This window comes from Brienomyrus brachyistius, unplaced genomic scaffold (genome assembly GCF_023856365.1).
Source record: "Brienomyrus brachyistius isolate T26 unplaced genomic scaffold, BBRACH_0.4 scaffold32, whole genome shotgun sequence".
Taxonomy (NCBI): domain Eukaryota; kingdom Metazoa; phylum Chordata; class Actinopteri; order Osteoglossiformes; family Mormyridae; genus Brienomyrus; species Brienomyrus brachyistius.
Window position 1 is genome coordinate 3,858,199 of NW_026042307.1, and position 16,972 is coordinate 3,875,170.

The 16,972-nt window shown below is 48.9% G+C and overlaps 23 non-coding genes across 23 annotated transcripts; all 23 read right to left on the minus strand.

Moving 5' to 3' along the window:
• Positions 1–29: 29 nt before the first annotated feature.
• On the minus strand, positions 30–100 carry trnag-gcc (transfer RNA glycine (anticodon GCC)). The gene has a single exon. It is a non-coding gene; the product is annotated as a tRNA-Gly (tRNA).
• A 686-nt stretch (positions 101–786) lies between these two features.
• trnaq-uug (transfer RNA glutamine (anticodon UUG)) lies at positions 787–858 on the minus strand. The gene has a single exon. It is a non-coding gene; the product is annotated as a tRNA-Gln (tRNA).
• Positions 859–1,420: 562 nt separating this feature from the next.
• trnag-gcc (transfer RNA glycine (anticodon GCC)) lies at positions 1,421–1,491 on the minus strand. Its single transcript has one exon. It is a non-coding gene; the product is annotated as a tRNA-Gly (tRNA).
• Positions 1,492–2,177: 686 nt separating this feature from the next.
• On the minus strand, positions 2,178–2,249 carry trnaq-uug (transfer RNA glutamine (anticodon UUG)). The gene has a single exon. It is a non-coding gene; the product is annotated as a tRNA-Gln (tRNA).
• A 562-nt stretch (positions 2,250–2,811) lies between these two features.
• Positions 2,812–2,882, minus strand: trnag-gcc (transfer RNA glycine (anticodon GCC)). The gene has a single exon. It is a non-coding gene; the product is annotated as a tRNA-Gly (tRNA).
• Positions 2,883–3,568: 686 nt separating this feature from the next.
• trnaq-uug (transfer RNA glutamine (anticodon UUG)) lies at positions 3,569–3,640 on the minus strand. Its single transcript has one exon. It is a non-coding gene; the product is annotated as a tRNA-Gln (tRNA).
• Positions 3,641–4,959: 1,319 nt separating this feature from the next.
• Positions 4,960–5,031, minus strand: trnaq-uug (transfer RNA glutamine (anticodon UUG)). Its single transcript has one exon. It is a non-coding gene; the product is annotated as a tRNA-Gln (tRNA).
• A 562-nt stretch (positions 5,032–5,593) lies between these two features.
• Positions 5,594–5,664, minus strand: trnag-gcc (transfer RNA glycine (anticodon GCC)). The gene has a single exon. It is a non-coding gene; the product is annotated as a tRNA-Gly (tRNA).
• Positions 5,665–6,350: 686 nt separating this feature from the next.
• trnaq-uug (transfer RNA glutamine (anticodon UUG)) lies at positions 6,351–6,422 on the minus strand. The gene has a single exon. It is a non-coding gene; the product is annotated as a tRNA-Gln (tRNA).
• A 562-nt stretch (positions 6,423–6,984) lies between these two features.
• Positions 6,985–7,055, minus strand: trnag-gcc (transfer RNA glycine (anticodon GCC)). Its single transcript has one exon. It is a non-coding gene; the product is annotated as a tRNA-Gly (tRNA).
• Positions 7,056–7,741: 686 nt separating this feature from the next.
• Positions 7,742–7,813, minus strand: trnaq-uug (transfer RNA glutamine (anticodon UUG)). The gene has a single exon. It is a non-coding gene; the product is annotated as a tRNA-Gln (tRNA).
• Positions 7,814–9,132: 1,319 nt separating this feature from the next.
• trnaq-uug (transfer RNA glutamine (anticodon UUG)) lies at positions 9,133–9,204 on the minus strand. The gene has a single exon. It is a non-coding gene; the product is annotated as a tRNA-Gln (tRNA).
• Positions 9,205–9,766: 562 nt separating this feature from the next.
• trnag-gcc (transfer RNA glycine (anticodon GCC)) lies at positions 9,767–9,837 on the minus strand. The gene has a single exon. It is a non-coding gene; the product is annotated as a tRNA-Gly (tRNA).
• Positions 9,838–10,523: 686 nt separating this feature from the next.
• trnaq-uug (transfer RNA glutamine (anticodon UUG)) lies at positions 10,524–10,595 on the minus strand. Its single transcript has one exon. It is a non-coding gene; the product is annotated as a tRNA-Gln (tRNA).
• Positions 10,596–11,157: 562 nt separating this feature from the next.
• Positions 11,158–11,228, minus strand: trnag-gcc (transfer RNA glycine (anticodon GCC)). The gene has a single exon. It is a non-coding gene; the product is annotated as a tRNA-Gly (tRNA).
• Positions 11,229–11,914: 686 nt separating this feature from the next.
• trnaq-uug (transfer RNA glutamine (anticodon UUG)) lies at positions 11,915–11,986 on the minus strand. Its single transcript has one exon. It is a non-coding gene; the product is annotated as a tRNA-Gln (tRNA).
• Positions 11,987–12,548: 562 nt separating this feature from the next.
• Positions 12,549–12,619, minus strand: trnag-gcc (transfer RNA glycine (anticodon GCC)). Its single transcript has one exon. It is a non-coding gene; the product is annotated as a tRNA-Gly (tRNA).
• A 686-nt stretch (positions 12,620–13,305) lies between these two features.
• Positions 13,306–13,377, minus strand: trnaq-uug (transfer RNA glutamine (anticodon UUG)). The gene has a single exon. It is a non-coding gene; the product is annotated as a tRNA-Gln (tRNA).
• Positions 13,378–13,939: 562 nt separating this feature from the next.
• Positions 13,940–14,010, minus strand: trnag-gcc (transfer RNA glycine (anticodon GCC)). The gene has a single exon. It is a non-coding gene; the product is annotated as a tRNA-Gly (tRNA).
• Positions 14,011–14,696: 686 nt separating this feature from the next.
• trnaq-uug (transfer RNA glutamine (anticodon UUG)) lies at positions 14,697–14,768 on the minus strand. The gene has a single exon. It is a non-coding gene; the product is annotated as a tRNA-Gln (tRNA).
• Positions 14,769–15,330: 562 nt separating this feature from the next.
• Positions 15,331–15,401, minus strand: trnag-gcc (transfer RNA glycine (anticodon GCC)). Its single transcript has one exon. It is a non-coding gene; the product is annotated as a tRNA-Gly (tRNA).
• Positions 15,402–16,087: 686 nt separating this feature from the next.
• trnaq-uug (transfer RNA glutamine (anticodon UUG)) lies at positions 16,088–16,159 on the minus strand. Its single transcript has one exon. It is a non-coding gene; the product is annotated as a tRNA-Gln (tRNA).
• A 562-nt stretch (positions 16,160–16,721) lies between these two features.
• trnag-gcc (transfer RNA glycine (anticodon GCC)) lies at positions 16,722–16,792 on the minus strand. The gene has a single exon. It is a non-coding gene; the product is annotated as a tRNA-Gly (tRNA).
• Positions 16,793–16,972: the final 180 nt, after the last annotated feature.

Below are 16,972 nucleotides of genomic sequence, written 5' to 3' on the forward strand. Positions count from 1 at the left end.
TGAGTGTACAGTCGTTAAAAGAGCAGCTTTGCATTGGCCGGGAATCGAACCCGGGCCTCCCGCGTGGCAGGCGAGAATTCTACCACTGAACCACCAATGCAAACACACGAGACCGACTTTCCGCCGAAAGACCGGAAAAATTCCTAAAGCAGAAACGGAGTGATGACAGCTCATTTCACACAACTGTTAAGATCAACGGAATATTTATAAATTGAAATGCTTGAAGCACAAGAACTCTGGGACCTTCTAGTGGAAGTGCTGCTTCGGGATACTTGACAACTCCGTCGACTTTTCCAATAAATGCCTCGAAAAAAGCTAGTTCCATCAGAAAGTTGTAAAGAGCATCAGAAGGCAGCACGGTTTTGCAACACGGGTTGGATTTTTCTTCAAGAACTACTACGCTCTTTGAGCAAATTGTGTATGTCAACGTATACTTTGCCAGTCCAATTGCTGCAGAATTGTCAGCTAAGAGAAATGCGTGTATCCTCCATTTCTTTCGCTCACCACGACACAGGTGAATGTGGCATATCTGTGTTCTTATAATCACGTCTGACACTTTCATTTTCTTTACCTCTGATCTCCAAGCACTCCCACCACCGGGAGAAAGAGAAAGCATGGCCCGTACGGGGATCGAACCCATGACCTTGGCGTGATTAGCACCACGCTCTAACCAGCTGAGCAAACCGGCCAAGCGGCAGAAAAGGTCGGCTACATCACATGCAAAAAGTGCAAAAGAAATGTTTTTGAGCCAGAGTGCGCCATGGGGCGCAAAACTGAGCCCATGATAGGTCCCACCGAGATTTGAACTCGGATCGCTGGATTCAAAGCCCAGAGTGCTAACCATTACACCATGGAACCAGCTGGTGCATTGCAGCCCAGGCGGAGACGAGCTCCAAAACGCATGTCACGTGCTGCCAAAACCCGGGATTGAACCAGGGACCTTTAGATCTTCAGTCTAACGCTCTCCCAACTGAGCTATTCCGGCACATTCGTGAGCTCCACTCTTGCCGTTTTCTGCCTCTTTCTTTGGAGCCCATCTCCCCACCTGAGCCACATGCCGTGAACGTCGACCTTAAGCAGCAGCAAGCTATGAAAAGTGTCCGATTTTAAGCCATAGTACGGTACACGAGTCAGGTGAGAGGCTCTTCTCAAGCTAACACGAGACTGTTGCTCAACAAAGACAATATGTCAGACAGTGGAATGTGTGAGAAAGTGCAGAGATGCAAGGATGGGCAAGAAGGTGGTCAGAAGTGTGAAGCTGAGATGCCTCTGTGTAGTTTTTAGCTAGGGGAACTGTAATGAGCCAGCCTCAGGGCTCCGCTTGCCAGGGGTTGAGCGGAAATGTGGAGTACCTGTCTTGAGATAAGACTGAATTAGCTGGAGTTCAGCGCTGAGTGTACAGTCGTTAAAAGAGCAGCTTTGCATTGGCCGGGAATCGAACCCGGGCCTCCCGCGTGGCAGGCGAGAATTCTACCACTGAACCACCAATGCAAACACACGAGACCGACTTTCCGCCGAAAGACCGGAAAAATTCCTAAAGCAGAAACGGAGTGATGACAGCTCATTTTACACAACTGTTAAGATCAACGGAATATTTATAAATTGAAATGCTTGAAGCACAAGAACTCTGGGACCTTCTAGTGGAAGTGCTGCTTCGGGATACTTGACAACTCCGTCGACTTTTCCAATAAATGCCTCGAAATAAGCTAGTTCCATCAGAAAGTTGTAAAGAGCATCAGAAGGCAGCACGGTTTTGCAACGCGGGTTGGATTTTTCTTCAAGAACTACTACGCTCTTTGAGCAAATTGTGTATGTCAACGTATACTTTGCCAGTCCAATTGCTGCAGAATTGTCAGCTAAGAGAAATGCGTGTATCCTCCATTTCTTTCGCTCACCACGACACAGGTGAATGTGGCATATCTGTGTTCTTATAATCACGTCTGACACTTTCATTTTCTTTACCTCTGATCTCCAAGCACTCCCACCACCGGGAGAAAGAGAAAGCATGGCCCGTACGGGGATCGAACCCATGACCTTGGCGTGATTAGCACCACGCTCTAACCAGCTGAGCAAACCGGCCAAGCGGCAGAAAAGGTCGGCTACATCACATGCAAAAAGTGCAAAAGAAATGTTTTTGAGCCAGAGTGCGCCATGGGGCGCAAAACTGAGCCCATGATAGGTCCCACCGAGATTTGAACTCGGATCGCTGGATTCAAAGCCCAGAGTGCTAACCATTACACCATGGAACCAGCTGGTGCATTGCAGCCCAGGCGGAGACGAGCTCCAAAACGCATGTCACGTGCTGCCAAAACCCGGGATTGAACCAGGGACCTTTAGATATTCAGTCTAACGCTCTCCCAACTGAGCTATTCCGGCACATTCGTGAGCTCCACTCTTGCCGTTTTCTGCCTCTTTCTTTGGAGCCCATCTCCCCACCTGAGCCACATGCCGTGAACGTCGACCTTAAGCAGCAGCAAGCTATGAAAAGTGTCCGATTTTAAGCCATAGTACGGTACACGAGTCAGGTGAGAGGCTCTTCTCAAGCTAACGCGAGACTGTTGCTCAACAAAGACAATATGTCAGACAGTGGAATGTGTGAGAAAGTGCAGAGATGCAAGGATGGGCAAGAAGGTGGTCAGAAGTGTGAAGCTGAGATGCCTCTGTGTAGTTTTTAGCTAGGGGAACTGTAATGAGCCAGCCTCAGGGCTCCGCTTGCCAGGGGTTGAGCGGAAATGTGGAGTACCTGTCTTGAGATAAGACTGAATTAGCTGGAGTTCAGCGCTGAGTGTACAGTTGTTAAAAGAGCAGCTTTGCATTGGCCGGGAATCAAACCCGGGCCTCCCGCGTGGCAGGCGAGAATTCTACCACTGAACCACCAATGCAAACACACGAGACCGGCTTTCCGCCGAAAGACCGGAAAAATTCCTAAAGCAGAAACGGAGTGATGACAGCTCATTTCACACAACTGTTAAGATCAACGGAATATTTATAAATTGAAATGCTTGAAGCACAAGATCTCTGGGACCTTCTAGTGGAAGTGCTGCTTCGGGATACTTGACAACTCCGTCGACTTTTCCAATAAATGCCTCGAAATAAGCTAGTTCCATCAGAAAGTTGTAAAGAGCATCAGAAGGCAGCACGGTTTTGCAACGCGGGTTGGATTTTTCTTCAAGAACTACTACGCTCTTTGAGCAAATTGTGTATGTCAACGTATACTTTGCCAGTCCAATTGCTGCAGAATTGTCAGCTAAGAGAAATGCGTGTATCCTCCATTTCTTTCGCTCACCACGACACAGGTGAATGTGGCATATCTGTGTTCTTATAATCACGTCTGACACTTTCATTTTCTTTACCTCTGATCTCCAAGCACTCCCACCACCGGGAGAAAGAGAAAGCATGGCCCGTACGGGGATCGAACCCATGACCTTGGCGTGATTAGCACCACGCTCTAACCAGCTGAGCAAACCGGCCAAGCGGCAGAAAAGGTCGGCTACATCACATGCAAAAAGTGCAAAAGAAATGTTTTTGAGCCAGAGTGCGCCATGGGGCGCAAAACTGAGCCCATGATAGGTCCCACCGAGATTTGAACTCGGATCGCTGGATTCAAAGCCCAGAGTGCTAACCATTACACCATGGAACCAGCTGGTGCATTGCAGCCCAGGCGGAGACGAGCTCCAAAACGCATGTCACGTGCTGCCAAAACCCGGGATTGAACCAGGGACCTTTAGATATTCAGTCTAACGCTCTCCCAACTGAGCTATTCCGGCACATTCGTGAGCTCCACTCTTGCCGTTTTCTGCCTCTTTCTTTGGAGCCCATCTCCCCACCTGAGCCACATGCCGTGAACGTCGACCTTAAGCAGCAGCAAGCTATGAAAAGTGTCCGATTTTAAGCCATAGTACGGTACACGAGTCAGGTGAGAGGCTCTTCTCAAGCTAACGCGAGACTGTTGCTCAACAAAGACAATATGTCAGACAGTGGAATGTGTGAGAAAGTGCAGAGATGCAAGGATGGGCAAGAAGGTGGTCAGAAGTGTGAAGCTGAGATGCCTCTGTGTAGTTTTTAGCTAGGGGAACTGTAATGAGCCAGCCTCAGGGCTCCGCTTGCCAGGGGTTGAGCGGAAATGTGGAGTACCTGTCTTGAGATAAGACTGAATTAGCTGGAGTTCAGCGCTGAGTGTACAGTTGTTAAAAGAGCAGCTTTGCATTGGCCGGGAATCAAACCCGGGCCTCCCGCGTGGCAGGCGAGAATTCTACCACTGAACCACCAATGCAAACACACGAGACCGGCTTTCCGCCGAAAGACCGGAAAAATTCCTAAAGCAGAAACGGAGTGATGACAGCTCATTTCACACAACTGTTAAGATCAACGGAATATTTATAAATTGAAATGCTTGAAGCACAAGATCTCTGGGACCTTCTAGTGGAAGTGCTGCTTCGGGATACTTGACAACTCCGTCGACTTTTCCAATAAATGCCTCGAAAAAAGCTAGTTCCATCAGAAAGTTGTAAAGAGCATCAGAAGGCAGCACGGTTTTACAACGCGGGTTGGATTTTTCTTCAAGAACTACTACGCTCTTTGAGCAAATTGTGTATGTCAACGTATACTTTGCCAGTCCAATTGCTGCAGAATTGTCAGCTAAGAGAAATGCGTGTATCCTCCATTTCTTTCGCTCACCACGACACAGGTGAATGTGGCATATCTGTGTTCTTATAATCACGTCTGACACTTTCATTTTCTTTACCTCTGATCTCCAAGCACTCCCACCACCGGGAGAAAGAGAAAGCATGGCCCGTACGGGGATCGAACCCATGACCTTGGCGTGATTAGCACCACGCTCTAACCAGCTGAGCTAACCGGCCAAGTGGCAGAAAAGGTCGGCTACATCACATGCAAAAAGTGCAAAAGAAATGTTTTTGAGCCAGAGTGCGCCATGGGGCGCAAAACTGAGCCCATGATAGGTCCCACCGAGATTTGAACTCGGATCGCTGGATTCAAAGCCCAGAGTGCTAACCATTACACCATGGAACCAGCTGGTGCACTGCAGCCCAGGCGGAGACGAGCTCCAAAACGCATGTCACGTGCTGCCAAAACCCGGGATTGAACCAGGGACCTTTAGATCTTCAGTCTAACGCTCTCCCAACTGAGCTATTCCGGCACATTCGTGAGCTCCACTCTTGCCGTTTTCTGCCTCTTTCTTTGGAGCCCATCTCCCCACCTGAGCCACATGCCGTGAACGTCGACCTTAAGCAGCAGCAAGCTATGAAAAGTGTCCGATTTTAAGCCATAGTACGGTACACGAGTCAGGTGAGAGGCTCTTCTCAAGCTAACACGAGACTGTTGCTCAACAAAGACAATATGTCAGACAGTGGAATGTGTGAGAAAGTGCAGAGATGCAAGGATGGGCAAGAAGGTGGTCAGAAGTGTGAAGCTGAGATGCCTCTGTGTAGTTTTTAGCTAGGGGAACTGTAATGAGCCAGCCTCAGGGCTCCGCTTGCCAGGGGTTGAGCGGAAATGTGGAGTACCTGTCTTGAGATAAGACTGAATTAGCTGGAGTTCAGCGCTGAGTGTACAGTCGTTAAAAGAGCAGCTTTGCATTGGCCGGGAATCGAACCCGGGCCTCCCGCGTGGCAGGCGAGAATTCTACCACTGAACCACCAATGCAAACACACGAGACCGACTTTCCGCCGAAAGACCGGAAAAATTCCTAAAGCAGAAACGGAGTGATGACAGCTCATTTCACACAACTGTTAAGATCAACGGAATATTTATAAATTGAAATGCTTGAAGCACAAGAACTCTGGGACCTTCTAGTGGAAGTGCTGCTTCGGGATACTTGACAACTCCGTCGACTTTTCCAATAAATGCCTCGAAAAAAGCTAGTTCCATCAGAAAGTTGTAAAGAGCATCAGAAGGCAGCACGGTTTTACAACGCGGGTTGGATTTTTCTTCAAGAACTACTACGCTCTTTGAGCAAATTGTGTATATCAACGTATACTTTGCCAGTCCAATTGCTGCAGAATTGTCAGCTAAGAGAAATGAGTGTATCCTCCATTTCTTTCGCTCACCACGACACAGGTGAATGTGGCATATCTGTGTTCTTATAATCACGTCTGACACTTTCATTTTCTTTACCTCTGATCTCCAAGCACTCCCACCACCGGGAGAAAGAGAAAGCATGGCCCGTACGGGGATCAAACCCATGACCTTGGCGTGATTAGCACCACGCTCTAACCAGCTGAGCTAACCGGCCAAGTGGCAGAAAAGGTCGGCTACATCACATGCAAAAAGTGCAAAAGAAATGTTTTTGAGCCAGAGTGCGCCATGGGGCGCAAAACTGAGCCCATGATAGGTCCCACCGAGATTTGAACTCGGATCGCTGGATTCAAAGCCCAGAGTGCTAACCATTACACCATGGAACCAGCTGGTGCACTGCAGCCCAGGCGGAGACGAGCTCCAAAACGCATGTCACGTGCTGCCAAAACCCGGGATTGAACCAGGGACCTTTAGATCTTCAGTCTAACGCTCTCCCAACTGAGCTATTCCGGCACATTCGTGAGCTCCACTCTTGCCGTTTTCTGCCTCTTTCTTTGGAGCCCATCTCCCCACCTGAGCCACATGCCGTGAACGTCGACCTTAAGCAGCAGCAAGCTATGAAAAGTGTCCGATTTTAAGCCATAGTACGGTACACGAGTCAGGTGAGAGGCTCTTCTCAAGCTAACACGAGACTGTTGCTCAACAAAGACAATATGTCAGACAGTGGAATGTGTGAGAAAGTGCAGAGATGCAAGGATGGGCAGGAAGGTGGTCAGAAGTGTGAAGCTGAGATGCCTCTGTGTAGTTTTTAGCTAGGGGAACTGTAATGAGCCAGCCTCAGGGCTCCGCTTGCCAGGGGTTGAGCGGAAATGTGGAGTACCTGTCTTGAGATAAGACTGAATTAGCTGGAGTTCAGCGCTAAGTGTACAGTCGTTAAAAGAGCAGCTTTGCATTGGCCGGGAATCGAACCCGGGCCTCCCGCGTGGCAGGCGAGAATCCTACCACTGAACCACCAATGCAAAGACACGAGACCGACTTTCCGCCGAAAGACCGGAAAAATTCCTAAAGCAAAAACGGAGTGATGACAGCTCATTTCACACAACTGTTAAGATCAACGGAATATTTATAAATTGAAATGCTTGAAGCACAAGAACTCTGGGACCTTCTAGTGGAAGTGCTGCTTCGGGATACTTGACAACTCCGTCGACTTTTCCAATAAATGCCTCGAAAAAAGCTAGTTCCATCAGAAAGTTGTAAAGAGCATCAGAAGGCAGCACGGTTTTACAACGCGGGTTGGATTTTTCTTCAAGAACTACTACGCTCTTTGAGCAAATTGTGTATGTCAACGTATACTTTGCCAGTCCAATTGCTGCAGAATTGTCAGCTAAGAGAAATGCGTGTATCCTCCATTTCTTTCGCTCACCACGACACAGGTGAATGTGGCATATCTGTGTTCTTATAATCACGTCTGACACTTTCATTTTCTTTACCTCTGATCTCCAAGCACTCCCACCACCGGGAGAAAGAGAAAGCATGGCCCGTACGGGGATCGAACCCATGACCTTGGCGTGATTAGCACCACGCTCTAACCAGCTGAGCTAACCGGCCAAGTGGCAGAAAAGGTCGGCTACATCACATGCAAAAAGTGCAAAAGAAATGTTTTTGAGCCAGAGTGCGCCATGGGGCGCAAAACTGAGCCCATGATAGGTCCCACCGAGATTTGAACTCGGATCGCTGGATTCAAAGCCCAGAGTGCTAACCATTACACCATGGAACCAGCTGGTGCACTGCAGCCCAGGCGGAGACGAGCTCCAAAACGCAGGTCACGTGCTGCCAAAACCCGGGATTGAACCAGGGACCTTTAGATCTTCAGTCTAACGCTCTCCCAACTGAGCTATTCCGGCACATTCGTGAGCTCCACTCTTGCCGTTTTCTGCCTCTTTCTTTGGAGCCCATCTCCCCACCTGAGCCACATGCCGTGAACGTCGACCTTAAGCAGCAGCAAGCTATGAAAAGTGTCCGATTTTAAGCCATAGTACGGTACACGAGTCAGGTGAGAGGCTCTTCTCAAGCTAACACGAGACTGTTGCTCAACAAAGACAATATGTCAGACAGTGGAATGTGTGAGAAAGTGCAGAGATGCAAGGATGGGCAAGAAGGTGGTCAGAAGTGTGAAGCTGAGATGCCTCTGTGTAGTTTTTAGCTAGGGGAACTGTAATGAGCCAGCCTCAGGGCTCCGCTTGCCAGGGGTTGAGCGGAAATGTGGAGTACCTGTCTTGAGATAAGACTGAATTAGCTGGAGTTCAGCGCTGAGTGTACAGTCGTTAAAAGAGCAGCTTTGCATTGGCCAGGAATCGAACCCGGGCCTCCCGCGTGGCAGGCGAGAATTCTACCACTGAACCACCAATGCAAACACACGAGACCGACTTTCCGCCGAAAGACCGGAAAAATTCCTAAAGCAGAAACGGAGTGATGACAGCTCATTTCACACAACTGTTAAGATCAACGGAATATTTATAAATTGAAATGCTTGAAGCACAAGAACTCTGGGACCTTCTAGTGGAAGTGCTGCTTCGGGATACTTGACAACTCCGTCGACTTTTCCAATAAATGCCTCGAAAAAAGCTAGTTCCATCAGAAAGTTGTAAAGAGCATCAGAAGGCAGCACGGTTTTACAACGCGGGTTGGATTTTTCTTCAAGAACTACTACGCTCTTTGAGCAAATTGTGTATGTCAACGTATACTTTGCCAGTCCAATTGCTGCAGAATTGTCAGCTAAGAGAAATGAGTGTATCCTCCATTTCTTTCGCTCACCACGACACAGGTGAATGTGGCATATCTGTGTTCTTATAATCACGTCTGACACTTTCATTTTCTTTACCTCTGATCTCCAAGCACTCCCACCACCGGGAGAAAGAGAAAGCATGGCCCGTACGGGGATCGAACCCATGACCTTGGCGTGATTAGCACCACGCTCTAACCAGCTGAGCTAACCGGCCAAGTGGCAGAAAAGGTCGGCTACATCACATGCAAAAAGTGCAAAAGAAATGTTTTTGAGCCAGAGTGCGCCATGGGGCGCAAAACTGAGCCCATGATAGGTCCCACCGAGATTTGAACTCGGATCGCTGGATTCAAAGCCCAGAGTGCTAACCATTACACCATGGAACCAGCTGGTGCACTGCAGCCCAGGCGGAGACGAGCTCCAAAACGCATGTCACGTGCTGCCAAAACCCGGGATTGAACCAGGGACCTTTAGATCTTCAGTCTAACGCTCTCCCAACTGAGCTATTCCGGCACATTCGTGAGCTCCACTCTTGCCGTTTTCTGCCTCTTTCTTTGGAGCCCATCTCCCCACCTGAGCCACATGCCGTGAACGTCGACCTTAAGCAGCAGCAAGCTATGAAAAGTGTCCGATTTTAAGCCATAGTACGGTACACGAGTCAGGTGAGAGGCTCTTCTCAAGCTAACACGAGACTGTTGCTCAACAAAGACAATATGTCAGACAGTGGAATGTGTGAGAAAGTGCAGAGATGCAAGGATGGGCAGGAAGGTGGTCAGAAGTGTGAAGCTGAGATGCCTCTGTGTAGTTTTTAGCTAGGGGAACTGTAATGAGCCAGCCTCAGGGCTCCGCTTGCCAGGGGTTGAGCGGAAATGTGGAGTACCTGTCTTGAGATAAGACTGAATTAGCTGGAGTTCAGCGCTAAGTGTACAGTCGTTAAAAGAGCAGCTTTGCATTGGCCGGGAATCGAACCCGGGCCTCCCGCGTGGCAGGCGAGAATCCTACCACTGAACCACCAATGCAAAGACACGAGACCGACTTTCCGCCGAAAGACCGGAAAAATTCCTAAAGCAGAAACGGAGTGATGACAGCTCATTTCACACAACTGTTAAGATCAACGGAATATTTATAAATTGAAATGCTTGAAGCACAAGAACTCTGGGACCTTCTAGTGGAAGTGCTGCTTCGGGATACTTGACAACTCCGTCGACTTTTCCAATAAATGCCTCGAAAAAAGCTAGTTCCATCAGAAAGTTGTAAAGAGCATCAGAAGGCAGCACGGTTTTACAACGCGGGTTGGATTTTTCTTCAAGAACTACTACGCTCTTTGAGCAAATTGTGTATGTCAACGTATACTTTGCCAGTCCAATTGCTGCAGAATTGTCAGCTAAGAGAAATGCGTGTATCCTCCATTTCTTTCGCTCACCACGACACAGGTGAATGTGGCATATCTGTGTTCTTATAATCACGTCTGACACTTTCATTTTCTTTACCTCTGATCTCCAAGCACTCCCACCACCGGGAGAAAGAGAAAGCATGGCCCGTACGGGGATCGAACCCATGACCTTGGCGTGATTAGCACCACGCTCTAACCAGCTGAGCTAACCGGCCAAGTGGCAGAAAAGGTCGGCTACATCACATGCAAAAAGTGCAAAAGAAATGTTTTTGAGCCAGAGTGCGCCATGGGGCGCAAAACTGAGCCCATGATAGGTCCCACCGAGATTTGAACTCGGATCGCTGGATTCAAAGCCCAGAGTGCTAACCATTACACCATGGAACCAGCTGGTGGACTGCAGCCCAGGCGGAGACGAGCTCCAAAACGCAGGTCACGTGCTGCCAAAACCCGGGATTGAACCAGGGACCTTTAGATCTTCAGTCTAACGCTCTCCCAACTGAGCTATTCCGGCACATTCGTGAGCTCCACTCTTGCCGTTTTCTGCCTCTTTCTTTGGAGCCCATCTCCCCACCTGAGCCACATGCTGTGAACGTCGACCTTAAGCAGCAGCAAGCTATGAAAAGTGTCCGATTTTAAGCCATAGTACGGTACACGAGTCAGGTGAGAGGCTCTTCTCAAGCTAACGCGAGACTGTTGCTCAACAAAGACAATATGTCAGACAGTGGAATGTGTGAGAAAGTGCAGAGATGCAAGGATGGGCAGGAAGGTGGTCAGAAGTGTGAAGCTGAGATGCCTCTGTGTAGTTTTTAGCTAGGGGAACTGTAATGAGCCAGCCTCAGGGCTCCGCTTGCCAGGGGTTGAGCGGAAATGTGGAGTACCTGTCTTGAGATAAGACTGAATTAGCTGGAGTTCAGCGCTAAGTGTACAGTCGTTAAAAGAGCAGCTTTGCATTGGCCGGGAATCGAACCCGGGCCTCCCGCGTGGCAGGCGAGAATCCTACCACTGAACCACCAATGCAAAGACACGAGACCGACTTTCCGCCGAAAGACCGGAAAAATTCCTAAAGCAGAAACGGAGTGATGACAGCTCATTTCACACAACTGTTAAGATCAACGGAATATTTATAAATTGAAATGCTTGAAGCACAAGAACTCTGGGACCTTCTAGTGGAAGTGCTGCTTCGGGATACTTGACAACTCCGTCGACTTTTCCAATAAATGCCTCGAAAAAAGCTAGTTCCATCAGAAAGTTGTAAAGAGCATCAGAAGGCAGCACGGTTTTACAACGCGGGTTGGATTTTTCTTCAAGAACTACTACGCTCTTTGAGCAAATTGTGTATGTCAACGTATACTTTGCCAGTCCAATTGCTGCAGAATTGTCAGCTAAGAGAAATGAGTGTATCCTCCATTTCTTTCGCTCACCACGACACAGGTGAATGTGGCATATCTGTGTTCTTATAATCACGTCTGACACTTTCATTTTCTTTACCTCTGATCTCCAAGCACTCCCACCACCGGGAGAAAGAGAAAGCATGGCCCGTACGGGGATCGAACCCATGACCTTGGCGTGATTAGCACCACGCTCTAACCAGCTGAGCTAACCGGCCAAGTGGCAGAAAAGGTCGGCTACATCACATGCAAAAAGTGCAAAAGAAATGTTTTTGAGCCAGAGTGCGCCATGGGGCGCAAAACTGAGCCCATGATAGGTCCCACCGAGATTTGAACTCGGATCGCTGGATTCAAAGCCCAGAGTGCTAACCATTACACCATGGAACCAGCTGGTGCACTGCAGCCCAGGCGGAGACGAGCTCCAAAACGCATGTCACGTGCTGCCAAAACCCGGGATTGAACCAGGGACCTTTAGATCTTCAGTCTAACGCTCTCCCAACTGAGCTATTCCGGCACATTCGTGAGCTCCACTCTTGCCGTTTTCTGCCTCTTTCTTTGGAGCCCATCTCCCCACCTGAGCCACATGCCGTGAACGTCGACCTTAAGCAGCAGCAAGCTATGAAAAGTGTCCGATTTTAAGCCATAGTACGGTACACGAGTCAGGTGAGAGGCTCTTCTCAAGCTAACACGAGACTGTTGCTCAACAAAGACAATATGTCAGACAGTGGAATGTGTGAGAAAGTGCAGAGATGCAAGGATGGGCAGGAAGGTGGTCAGAAGTGTGAAGCTGAGATGCCTCTGTGTAGTTTTTAGCTAGGGGAACTGTAATGAGCCAGCCTCAGGGCTCCGCTTGCCAGGGGTTGAGCGGAAATGTGGAGTACCTGTCTTGAGATAAGACTGAATTAGCTGGAGTTCAGCGCTAAGTGTACAGTCGTTAAAAGAGCAGCTTTGCATTGGCCGGGAATCGAACCCGGGCCTCCCGCGTGGCAGGCGAGAATCCTACCACTGAACCACCAATGCAAAGACACGAGACCGACTTTCCGCCGAAAGACCGGAAAAATTCCTAAAGCAGAAACGGAGTGATGACAGCTCATTTCACACAACTGTTAAGATCAACGGAATATTTATAAATTGAAATGCTTGAAGCACAAGAACTCTGGGACCTTCTAGTGGAAGTGCTGCTTCGGGATACTTGACAACTCCGTCGACTTTTCCAATAAATGCCTCGAAAAAAGCTAGTTCCATCAGAAAGTTGTAAAGAGCATCAGAAGGCAGCACGGTTTTACAACGCGGGTTGGATTTTTCTTCAAGAACTACTATGCTCTTTGAGCAAATTGTGTATGTCAACGTATACTTTGCCAGTCCAATTGCTGCAGAATTGTCAGCTAAGAGAAATGCGTGTATCCTCCATTTCTTTCGCTCACCACGACACAGGTGAATGTGGCATATCTGTGTTCTTATAATCACGTCTGACACTTTCATTTTCTTTACCTCTGATCTCCAAGCACTCCCACCACCGGGAGAAAGAGAAAGCATGGCCCGTACGGGGATCGAACCCATGACCTTGGCGTGATTAGCACCACGCTCTAACCAGCTGAGCTAACCGGCCAAGTGGCAGAAAAGGTCGGCTACATCACATGCAAAAAGTGCAAAAGAAATGTTTTTGAGCCAGAGTGCGCCATGGGGCGCAAAACTGAGCCCATGATAGGTCCCACCGAGATTTGAACTCGGATCGCTGGATTCAAAGCCCAGAGTGCTAACCATTACACCATGGAACCAGCTGGTGCACTGCAGCCCAGGCGGAGACGAGCTCCAAAACGCAGGTCACGTGCTGCCAAAACCCGGGATTGAACCAGGGACCTTTAGATCTTCAGTCTAACGCTCTCCCAACTGAGCTATTCCGGCACATTCGTGAGCTCCACTCTTGCCGTTTTCTGCCTCTTTCTTTGGAGCCCATCTCCCCACCTGAGCCACATGCTGTGAACGTCGACCTTAAGCAGCAGCAAGCTATGAAAAGTGTCCGATTTTAAGCCATAGTACGGTACACGAGTCAGGTGAGAGGCTCTTCTCAAGCTAACGCGAGACTGTTGCTCAACAAAGACAATATGTCAGACAGTGGAATGTGTGAGAAAGTGCAGAGATGCAAGGATGGGCAGGAAGGTGGTCAGAAGTGTGAAGCTGAGATGCCTCTGTGTAGTTTTTAGCTAGGGGAACTGTAATGAGCCAGCCTCAGGGCTCCGCTTGCCAGGGGTTGAGCGGAAATGTGGAGTACCTGTCTTGAGATAAGACTGAATTAGCTGGAGTTCAGCGCTAAGTGTACAGTCGTTAAAAGAGCAGCTTTGCATTGGCCGGGAATCGAACCCGGGCCTCCCGCGTGGCAGGCGAGAATCCTACCACTGAACCACCAATGCAAAGACACGAGACCGACTTTCCGCCGAAAGACCGGAAAAATTCCTAAAGCAGAAACGGAGTGATGACAGCTCATTTCACACAACTGTTAAGATCAACGGAATATTTATAAATTGAAATGCTTGAAGCACAAGAACTCTGGGACCTTCTAGTGGAAGTGCTGCTTCGGGATACTTGACAACTCCGTCGACTTTTCCAATAAATGCCTCGAAAAAAGCTAGTTCCATCAGAAAGTTGTAAAGAGCATCAGAAGGCAGCACGGTTTTACAACGCGGGTTGGATTTTTCTTCAAGAACTACTACGCTCTTTGAGCAAATTGTGTATGTCAACGTATACTTTGCCAGTCCAATTGCTGCAGAATTGTCAGCTAAGAGAAATGCGTGTATCCTCCATTTCTTTCGCTCACCACGACACAGGTGAATGTGGCATATCTGTGTTCTTATAATCACGTCTGACACTTTCGTTTTCTTTACCTCTGATCTCCAAGCACTCCCACCACCGGGAGAAAGAGAAAGCATGGCCCGTACGGGGATCGAACCCATGACCTTGGCGTGATTAGCACCACGCTCTAACCAGCTGAGCTAACCGGCCAAGTGGCAGAAAAGGTCGGCTACATCACATGCAAAAAGTGCAAAAGAAATGTTTTTGAGCCAGAGTGCGCCATGGGGCGCAAAACTGAGCCCATGATAGGTCCCACCGAGATTTGAACTCGGATCGCTGGATTCAAAGCCCAGAGTGCTAACCATTACACCATGGAACCAGCTGGTGCACTGCAGCCCAGGCGGAGACGAGCTCCAAAACGCAGGTCACGTGCTGCCAAAACCCGGGATTGAACCAGGGACCTTTAGATCTTCAGTCTAACGCTCTCCCAACTGAGCTATTCCGGCACATTCGTGAGCTCCACTCTTGCCGTTTTCTGCCTCTTTCTTTGGAGCCCATCTCCCCACCTGAGCCACATGCCGTGAACGTCGACCTTAAGCAGCAGCAAGCTATGAAAAGTGTCCGATTTTAAGCCATAGTACGGTACACGAGTCAGGTGAGAGGCTCTTCTCAAGCTAACACGAGACTGTTGCTCAACAAAGACAATATGTCAGACAGTGGAATGTGTGAGAAAGTGCAGAGATGCAAGGATGGGCAGGAAGGTGGTCAGAAGTGTGAAGCTGAGATGCCTCTGTGTAGTTTTTAGCTAGGGGAACTGTAATGAGCCAGCCTCAGGGCTCCGCTTGCCAGGGGTTGAGCGGAAATGTGGAGTACCTGTCTTGAGATAAGACTGAATTAGCTGGAGTTCAGCGCTAAGTGTACAGTCGTTAAAAGAGCAGCTTTGCATTGGCCGGGAATCGAACCCGGGCCTCCCGCGTGGCAGGCGAGAATCCTACCACTGAACCACCAATGCAAAGACACGAGACCGACTTTCCGCCGAAAGACCGGAAAAATTCCTAAAGCAGAAACGGAGTGATGACAGCTCATTTCACACAACTGTTAAGATCAACGGAATATTTATAAATTGAAATGCTTGAAGCACAAGAACTCTGGGACCTTCTAGTGGAAGTGCTGCTTCGGGATACTTGACAACTCCGTCGACTTTTCCAATAAATGCCTCGAAAAAAGCTAGTTCCATCAGAAAGTTGTAAAGAGCATCAGAAGGCAGCACGGTTTTACAACGCGGGTTGGATTTTTCTTCAAGAACTACTACGCTCTTTGAGCAAATTGTGTATGTCAACGTATACTTTGCCAGTCCAATTGCTGCAGAATTGTCAGCTAAGAGAAATGCGTGTATCCTCCATTTCTTTCGCTCACCACGACACAGGTGAATGTGGCATATCTGTGTTCTTATAATCACGTCTGACACTTTCGTTTTCTTTACCTCTGATCTCCAAGCACTCCCACCACCGGGAGAAAGAGAAAGCATGGCCCGTACGGGGATCGAACCCATGACCTTGGCGTGATTAGCACCACGCTCTAACCAGCTGAGCTAACCGGCCAAGTGGCAGAAAAGGTCGGCTACATCACATGCAAAAAGTGCAAAAGAAATGTTTTTGAGCCAGAGTGCGCCATGGGGCGCAAAACTGAGCCCATGATAGGTCCCACCGAGATTTGAACTCGGATCGCTGGATTCAAAGCCCAGAGTGCTAACCATTACACCATGGAACCAGCTGGTGCACTGCAGCCCAGGCGGAGACGAGCTCCAAAACGCATGTCACGTGCTGCCAAAACCCGGGATTGAACCAGGGACCTTTAGATCTTCAGTCTAACGCTCTCCCAACTGAGCTATTCCGGCACATTCGTGAGCTCCACTCTTGCCGTTTTCTGCCTCTTTCTTTGGAGCCCATCTCCCCACCTGAGCCACATGCCGTGAACGTCGACCTTAAGCAGCAGCAAGCTATGAAAAGTGTCCGATTTTAAGCCATAGTACGGTACACGAGTCAGGTGAGAGGCTCTTCTCAAGCTAACACGAGACTGTTGCTCAACAAAGACAATATGTCAGACAGTGGAATGTGTGAGAAAGTGCAGAGATGCAAGGATGGGCAGGAAGGTGGTCAGAAGTGTGAAGCTGAGATGCCTCTGTGTAGTTTTTAGCTAGGGGAACTGTAATGAGCCAGCCTCAGGGCTCCGCTTGCCAGGGGTTGAGCGGAAATGTGGAGTACCTGTCTTGAGATAAGACTGAATTAGCTGGAGTTCAGCGCTAAGTGTACAGTCGTTAAAAGAGCAGCTTTGCATTGGCCGGGAATCGAACCCGGGCCTCCCGCGTGGCAGGCGAGAATCCTACCACTGAACCACCAATGCAAAGACACGAGACCGACTTTCCGCCGAAAGACCGGAAAAATTCCTAAAGCAGAAACGGAGTGATGACAGCTCATTTCACACAACTGTTAAGATCAACGGAATATTTATAAATTGAAATGCTTGAAGCACAAGAACTCTGGGACCTTCTAGTGGAAGTGCTGCTTCGGGATACTTGACAAC